We start from the raw sequence: 8,306 nt of genomic DNA, 5'->3' as shown, positions 1-8,306 counted from the left end.
CCGCCCGAGGGAGGGGGCGCCGGGGGCCGGGGGGCGCGGCGGTGGCGGCCGCGGGTCCCGTCAGCGCAGGGAGACCTCGTCCTCGTTCCCGCGTCCCGTCATCCTGAGGAGACCCGGTCCCCGGGAGCCGGTCGGGCTGAGGAGAATCCGTCCTCGTCCCTGTCCGGGTCCCGTCATCCTGAGGAGACCCGTCCCCGCGTCCCGTCATCCTAAGGAGATCTGTTCCCGGGAGCCGGTCAGGCTGAGGAGAATCCGTCCTCGTCCCTGTCCGTGGGTCCCGTCATCCTGAGGAGACCCGGGCCCCGGCTCCCGTCACCCCGAGGAGACCCGTCCCCGTCCGTGGGTCCCGTCACCCCGAGGAGACCCGGGCCCCGGCTCCCGTCACCCCGAGGAGACCCGTCCCCGTCCGTGGGTCCCGTCACCCCGAGGAGACCCCGTCCCTGGGGTCCCACCACCCGGACCGGTCAGGCCATCCTGAGGAGACCCGGTCCCCGGGAGCCAGTCAGGCTGAGGAGAATCCGTCCTCGTCCCTGTCCGTGGGTCCCGTCACCCCGAGGAGACCCCGTCCCTGGGGTCCCACCACCCGGACCGGTCAGGCCGCCGAGGGAAAGGGGGGCAGGCTGGTCAGGAGCTCGGAAGTCGGGGTGCGTCTGGGAAGGAGGGGCAGCCGACGGCACCGGTCCTGCACTGCCGCTTGTCCTCAGGGGTAGGTACCAGGGTTCCGAGACGAGCACGTGCTCTCGGAGTCGTGATGGCACTTTAGTTCGCTGGGGACACAGCCCCCCCAGACCGCGGCCGTCCCAGGACCGGGGTCCCAGCTGTGGGCAGCTGAGGGGGGCGGCGGAGAGCGCCGTGGGCCGGCGGGCTTCCCCGGGGCGCCGCCCGCGCAGCGCCCCCAAGCCGGGCCTGCTTGCACGGACCTGCGCTGCGGCCCACACGCGCCGCCGCACCGCCGTCCTGTCGGGGTCACTGCACCCACGGGAAGGACCGTGGGCTCCTTGCAGCGCCCAAATGCCTCCTTTCTAGTCGACTCCGACCGTGAGCCGCCCTGTCTGGCTCTCCCGGGCCGGGCAGCCCCCCCAAGGACAGCGGCTTCAGCCCTCGCTGCTTTGGGGACCTTGCCGCAATTGCTTTTAAAATGACGTTAATCCCATTCGTATATTATGCTTCAATGAGGCGTTTGAAAAAAACTGATTAATGTCTTGCAGAATGAAGCATTTAGAAACTCAGAACTCTTAAGAGTTTGAATGTGGCATTTTTCCTTACCTCCAGCCCTCCCATCTGTTCTTTTTCTGAAGAAAGCTCTGTGGAGGAGCGGGCCCAGACAGCAGGTGCAGAGCAGATGGAGCCTGCGCCCGTGCCGGCTCCAAGAAGCCCCCATACTCTCTGTCCTGAAAAGGCAAGTTGAATTTTTTTCATGTCTTTTCTTATATCATCACCTCAAATACAAGTCAGTGTAATACATAAGTAAAATGTTCTTGGTATTTTGATAAGTATGTTTAATTTTTTAAAAAACAGACTGTAGCAAGTTAAGCCACTTACCCATGCACAAAATTAGTAATGAAGCCAGGATTATGTGTTACTTAGAAATGCAATTAGCCACTTAAGGCCACATTAGATGCTGACACCCCAGAAATATCCACATTTCCTCTGTAACCCACCGCAGGCTTTCAAGGTTAAAAAGAAGAATACTCATTGTATTTTAATTTATAGCATTGCGTTCCATATATTTATGTTCACCATGTACTGTTTTTATTTTAAACATGCTTGTTTTTAATTTTGTAAATGCTCTAGTGCCAGTATCTGGATTCAGGGAATAAATTTTCACCCTAAGACAGTGTGGAGTACTAAGGGTCTGGAGTCAGACTGCCAAATCTGTCTCCTCCCAGCTCTGTGCCCTTGTGAAAATTACTGTCTTTTCAAACCTTGGGTTTTATCATTTGTCCAATGAGGACGTTAATAGTACTTACCTCCCAGATTGTTATAGGATTAAATGAGATAATTTGTGTGCTTACGACACAGCAAATACTCCAGAAATGTTGGCTCTTATATTTATTACTTCCACATAACTAATTATATTGATTTTATGCTTGAGAACACGGACAAGTTATTTTGCTTTTTAAAACTTTAAAATTCATTTTCATAAGTATAAAATATAAAATTATTTTGTTTACTTGCCCTATTTAGAATTTTTATTTATTTATTTATTTATTTATTTATTTATTTATTTATTTGACAGAGAGAGAGAGCACAAGCAGGCAGAGTAGCAGGCAGAGGGAGAAGAAAGGTTTCCCACCACGCAAGAAGCCGGATGTGGGGCTCGTGACCTGAGCGGAAGGCAATTGCTTCAACCAACTGAGCCACCCAGGTGCCCCTACTTGCCCTATTTAACTATGTGTTCACCTTTTTTAAAAAGTGAATTCTTTCATTTTTTTTAAACTAATATTATTAATGGCTATCAAGATGTTTGGCTGACAAATATTTTATGTAATCTGCATGCTCAGCTCAAATTCAGGTACTGGTTGAAGTTAAAATTTTTAAGTATCGTTACTTTTACAGTATACATCTGTACTTAAAATTCAGTAAAAAATTGTAATATATTCTTGGGTTCACAGCACATGACAACTAATGATTGGGAACTTTCATATTCAACGACTTTATCCTCAGACGATTCACTTAGAGTGTATGATAAAACTTTTAATTTCACCAAGAGATTGCTACACAAGTGAGGAAAAAAATTTTAAAAATGCTGAAAAGGACATGTCCCTGTGCTTCACAAAAATTGCAAAATGAAATCTCAGGAAAAATGTTGTGATTAATACACAAAGAGAACCAGCCCGTGGTGTGCAAAAATGATAAATAGGTGGAAAACTAATGAGGGAAATACTATTTTCAGCTCTTTTACATTTCAGCCAATCTGTTATTGATCATCTACAGCTCAAAGTAGGAAAATATTGTCTTATTTACATGAGTCTTTCCAAAGTAAAGTGCTTTATAGTAGAATAACACCTTTAATTCATATTCTGTTTAGTTGAGGCTTCTATCTACCAGCAATAAAAGGTAAGTTTTCATTGCTTCAAGGAAGGTGAAAGGGAGCTCTGCTCCCGCCCGTATAATCACTAGCATATATTGGAAGAACAGCAGGCTGGAACAGCTAAGCATGAAATCTGTGACCTGAGCAGAGAACAGATTAATCCCTGCTTGGGATTTGAACCTATAATGTTTACCTTGCAATAAGGCTCTAATCTGTTAATTGTCAACTTAAATGGCCTGGAAGAGCACACAGATATCTCTGCAGTCTTGAAGGTTTTGTTGTTGCTGTTTTGGTATTCTGGAATTAGAAAGTGCTTTTCGTTTTTAGTTACGTGGATTAAAAGTCCTTTTCCTTCACAGGTGTGGATTTATTTTCTCTTTCAACCATAATTTTTATTAACAGGTATACAGTTATAGTTTTAAATTGTAAGTCACTGGGAAAGTATAAGCAGATTTCTATAAATTCACATTTCTGGCACTCTTAAAGTACAGCGGGAGTTCCCAAATGCGTGGTAACATTTTACATAGTCAGTTGGTGACCAGCTCTGCTGAGCGGCTGCTGCACCCTTTATCACCATACTTTTACCTTCCCTATCTACAACAGTTGTTGGTGTCCATTCTTTCTTAAATCTGCAAAGGACTGACTGGCTGTGTCACCTTCCCACCACTTATGAGAATGCCTGGCGGCCTTCCTCACACTTCCTGGGCATCCAAGGCCTCTTCCTCCTGACATCTTTCCTTACTGACATGAGACATTCGAGCATCACACTCTGTCTTCACTCCCACCCTCACCACTGGGAGCTGCTGAGGAGAAGGAAACAAACATCCAAGGGATGCTTTGGAAGACAATACTCAGCATATAGTCTCTCTCATTTGGATAGAAGACCTTCATAGTCATCCCTTAAATAGTGCCTGATGGAACCTTCAAAAAAATTTTTTTAGTAGTCTGAATTTTATTTCTCAATATGATATAAATCCAATAAGAAAAAAGTTTTAAAACAGCAATTCCCGTTTATAGTACAAAACCAGTTCAAGATTTAATGACTTAGAGTCTAGTTATCATTAAATGGTATTTGTACAAACCATAAAAAATGTCTCTGGAACACTTCTCTCACACCAGCGCATGAAGAGCACCCAGACCTGACTAGGCTAGAGCACATGAACTTCACCTCCTCCAGGGACTCTGAAGCCTCAGACACAGGAACACACAGTCATTCTTTGGAAAGTCAGCTGAGGTTCCCCACACAGATTCTGCTGTCTAGGAGAGAGGTTAGAGTTCCCTGCGGAGCTATGGAGCACAAGTGCCTTGGGAAGGCAGGGCAAAAGTTCTGCCTTAAATGCAGTTGCGCTCAGGATGGAGCAATAGCCTGAACCTTGGAAAGAGCTGGAAGCAAGAAACAGCTGCTCCTTCTCTGCTCACCTCTGCTTCCTCCCATCCCTCCCTGCAGCAGGTCCCAGATGGGGGTGCAGGCAGCACCAGCCCTAGCTGAGGGGCTAAGACATCCATCTCCAAATCAGTGCAACTGGGAGTGAGGATTTCAGCACAGATACCTCCAGTTCTGTTAAACTAGGAAACGCCATATTTCAAAATAAACATTTCCATATGATTAAAATAGAAAAGATTAGGGGTGCGTAGGTGGCTCAGTCAGTTAAGCATCTGCCTTCAGCTCAGGTCATGATCCCAGGGTCCTGGGATCAAGTCCCACATCTTTCTCTCTGACAAATAAATAAATAAGATCTTTTTTAAAAAAGAAGAGATCATAGACTCAATAATTTTTTTTTGAGAGAGAGAGAGCAAGTATGTGCAAGCAGGAAGGGGGAGGAGGGCCAGAGAGAGAGAGAAAGAGAGAATCTTAAGCAGGCTCCATGCCTGGTACAGAGCCCAACGTGGGGCTTGGTCTCACGATCCTGAGATCATGACCTGAGCTGAAATCAAGAGTTGGACACTTTAACCAACTGAGCTACTCAGGTGCCTCTAGACTTCGTAATCTTATCCTAGCATTTACTTTTCTTGAGATGTAGTGTCCAATAGAACTTTCTGTGATGGAGGAAAACTGAGGTGTGCCATCCAATACGGTATCCGCTAGCTATATGTAGCTATTGAGCGCTCAATGTATACAACTGAGGAACTAAATTTTTAATTTCCTTTAGTTTTCATTAATTAGCTACATGTGGCTAGTGGCTACTATACCAAAAGATCTTAATTCCTAAAGAGCTGAGTGATTGCTTCAGCCTTGCCTCATATTGGTTTACATTTAATGAAATATGTTCAGTAAATTACTTCATAACACTTCAACATAACATCACATTTGCTCAGTGCTTTATAGTTTATAAATTGCCTTCTCTTAAAAATCTGTTCAGCTCTGATGGATGGCTGAAATATAGAAATTATAAGATAAGGCTCCTACCCTGCATTTTAAAATTTCCAGCACACACCATTTCTATCACATATTTTGTGGAGTTCTTTTTTTTTTTTTTAAAGATTTTATTTATTTATTCGACAGAGATAGAGACAGCCAGCGAGAGAGGGAACACAAGCAGGGGAAGTGGGAGAGGAAGAAGCAGGCCTCTAGCAGAGGAGCCTGATGTGGGGCTCGATCCCAGAACGCTGGGATCACGCCCTGAGCCGAAGGCAGACGCTTAACTGCTGTGCCACCCAGGCGCCCCTATTTTGTGGAGTTCTTACCACCTAGAACGTATACAAGAGATGCTTTTCCAGTGTGTCAGTAATCTTAGGAATACTTTGCTTACACCAAATGCCTTACCCAAGTTATTGCCTGATCAGCACAATTGCTTGTGCACCAAGACTGGCTTCCTGGGGTCTGGGTAGATCTGTGAGTGTAGCCCAAGCCTGCGTTAACCATTGTAGCAGACTTCTCTCCCACGTTGCTCACACTGACTTATACCCAATTGCACAGCTGGTCAACTGTCTAAAGACTGTCTAAAACCCCAGGCCTAGACAGGCAAGATAGCATATTACACCGTATGGGTTTTGGCTCTTACATCACAAGCAGCAGAAACAACTCTCTCTTATTTAAGCAAAATGGCATTTATTATAAGGATATTAGGAATTCATAAATCAACTTGCAAAAGTTGAGGCACCAGGGTTAGAAGTCGGCAGAAATGAGGGAGGGAAGGCACTAGTACGTGTAAAAATACATCTAGAGTGCTGAAGATGACATAATGAACTGCAATATTCCCTTGTCCTGTGGTCACTTGCATAAGATTCAAAGTGATAGAAGAAAAAGAGTTGAATAGACCAAGCTTAGGTAAAATGGCTCCAACCTCCAGCCTCACCGTGAAAAGAATATGGCTTCTTCGGTTTTAAACCATATACAACTCCTGAGAAAGATATCTGTGTACTTTTAGGAAGGGAAAAGGAATGCCGAATGTCCAAAATAGACATGTGTTCATGACATACATGATAAGACCCTTCCTATACCCTGTCCTTAAAAGACACAGATACATAAAATCATGCCTTCTAAATCTTAAGCCAGTGATTATATAATGAATCACTGCTGAGCCACATGTCTAAAGAACTGGCCAGTTCTAATTTGATTCATCTGCCTTTTCTTAAAATTTATTTAACTCACCACAAATTAATTAAGAAACTAAGACCTGTATTTTATCACAAAGCTTCTCCTAAGAAACATCATGGAACTCCTTATAGCTATCAACATATGCTATATTTCCATGATATTTACATGACCTATAAGTCTAGCAATCCTATGATAAATAAGGTTAACTTTTAATATTTTAATCCATTAGGTACTTATTAAGCATTCATATTTTTCATTTTGTCAAGTACCTATTGTGACTCAGATTTATATCTTTCTCTCCAGAAGCTCATGGTCTACGAAGAAAAGATAGATAGAGATACCTTGTATTACCAAAAAATATATCAGTACCAATTAGTACCATTAGTACCTTCATGTGAGGTAGATACTAATTTGAAAGTGGAGCTTCAGCCTCACTGTCAGCCAAGACGTGGTAATAGGGACTGACCACTCTCCCACCTGAAGGAACAACAACAACAACAAAAACTGAGACAAAATAACTGAGACAACATGAGACTGAGCCCTGCGTTGGGCGCCACACAGGGCGTGGAGCCTGCTTAAGATTCTCTTTCTCCCTCTCCCATTGCCCCTTCCCCTGCTCACTCTCGCTCTTGCTCTTACTCTCTAAAAAAATTAATTAATTGATTAATTGATTGATTAAGTGAGACAATGTTTCTTAAACATTGAACATCAGTTGATGAACAGACATCTTCGAAAGATGGGAAACAAAGGGAGTGAGCCCTACAACTGACCCAGCTCACTGCGTGGTAGAAGTTTCAGAGCCATGATGTGAGGAAGGCCTGGTAGCCTCCTCAAGTTGAGGGAATGGAACTGGGAATCTGAGTTGGACAAAGTAGCTAGGATTTGCAGGGCAGAGTATTGGAGAGAGGAATTCTGTAAAGAGAGATCTGAAGATGATACTCCTGAAATATTCACCTGAGAATTGATTAGTGCATACATGTGAGCAAGCTACCCAAGGCAGAGGAAAAAATGTTTGGAAAGGATGAAAGGGTACAGTGCCCGTTTCCAACAGATTGGAAAATCACATCATTCAAAAGTCATCAGCTAGAGTACTAAAAAAGGTCTTCCCTCAATAGTTAGATAAAATTAACCTAGACAAAGATTCTGGGAAGATGGTGGAGTAGGAAGCACCAGGAATCTGTCTCCCATCTAGACAAAAATGGCACTGGCAGAATCTGTCTGATGTAACTATTTCGGAACTTTGGAATGTGTTGAAGAATTGCAACTTCCAGAGGAAGGCTTGAATGGTAAATTAATGTTAATTTTGGTCAATTTCAGCTCTTAACACAGCAGCAGCTACCCATCCCCACCCCCAGCCACATGGCAGACAGCTGTACACATGTTCCTTGAGTAGTTTACATACAGCCTCTAGAAGCAAGGGTGGACAAAAAGGACACTGTCCTCCAAATATTGGTGATCTGTGCTCTCACTGCTGTTTGCTGCTTCTGATCACAGAGGTGCAAAGACGTGGGTAGTCATTGTTGTTAAACCTTCTCCCACTGTAAACCCCTCCCTACCCCCCACCTGCACTGAGCTGACTTCCAGGAAATGTAAAGGGAAGTGACTTTTTCTCACCCCTTCATTTTTCACCTTTCCCCTTTCATGAGCCAGACATTAGAGATTGGATATTCAAAAGCAACTGCATGTACAGAGAAAATTTAAAAGTGACTGCACTTGCCCAAGGAAAGTCTCAGA

At 44.4% G+C, this 8,306-nt stretch overlaps 2 long non-coding RNA genes across 4 annotated transcripts; both read left to right on the top strand.

Moving 5' to 3' along the window:
* The first annotated feature begins 6 nt into the window (after positions 1-6).
* LOC117796955 lies at positions 7-1,400 on the top strand. Of its 3 annotated transcripts, none has more exons than XR_004621744.1 (3): positions 7-348; positions 469-706; positions 1,299-1,400. It is a non-coding gene; the product is annotated as an uncharacterized LOC117796955 (long non-coding RNA). The 3 variants fall into 3 exon arrangements; XR_004621742.1 differs by having other exon boundaries at positions 1,273-1,399; XR_004621743.1 differs by having other exon boundaries at positions 7-417; positions 1,273-1,399.
* A 929-nt stretch (positions 1,401-2,329) lies between these two features.
* Positions 2,330-4,125, top strand: LOC117796956. Its single transcript, XR_004621745.1, has 2 exons — positions 2,330-2,368; positions 3,638-4,125. It is a non-coding gene; the product is annotated as an uncharacterized LOC117796956 (long non-coding RNA).
* The last annotated feature ends 4,181 nt before the right edge of the window (positions 4,126-8,306 follow it).

Source organism: Ailuropoda melanoleuca, chromosome 17 (genome assembly GCF_002007445.2).
Source record: "Ailuropoda melanoleuca isolate Jingjing chromosome 17, ASM200744v2, whole genome shotgun sequence".
In the NCBI taxonomy this organism is placed as follows: Eukaryota; Metazoa; Chordata; class Mammalia; order Carnivora; family Ursidae; genus Ailuropoda; species Ailuropoda melanoleuca.
The sequence above is the reverse complement of the archived record's forward strand: the minus strand, read 5'-3'. Positions and strand labels throughout refer to the sequence as shown.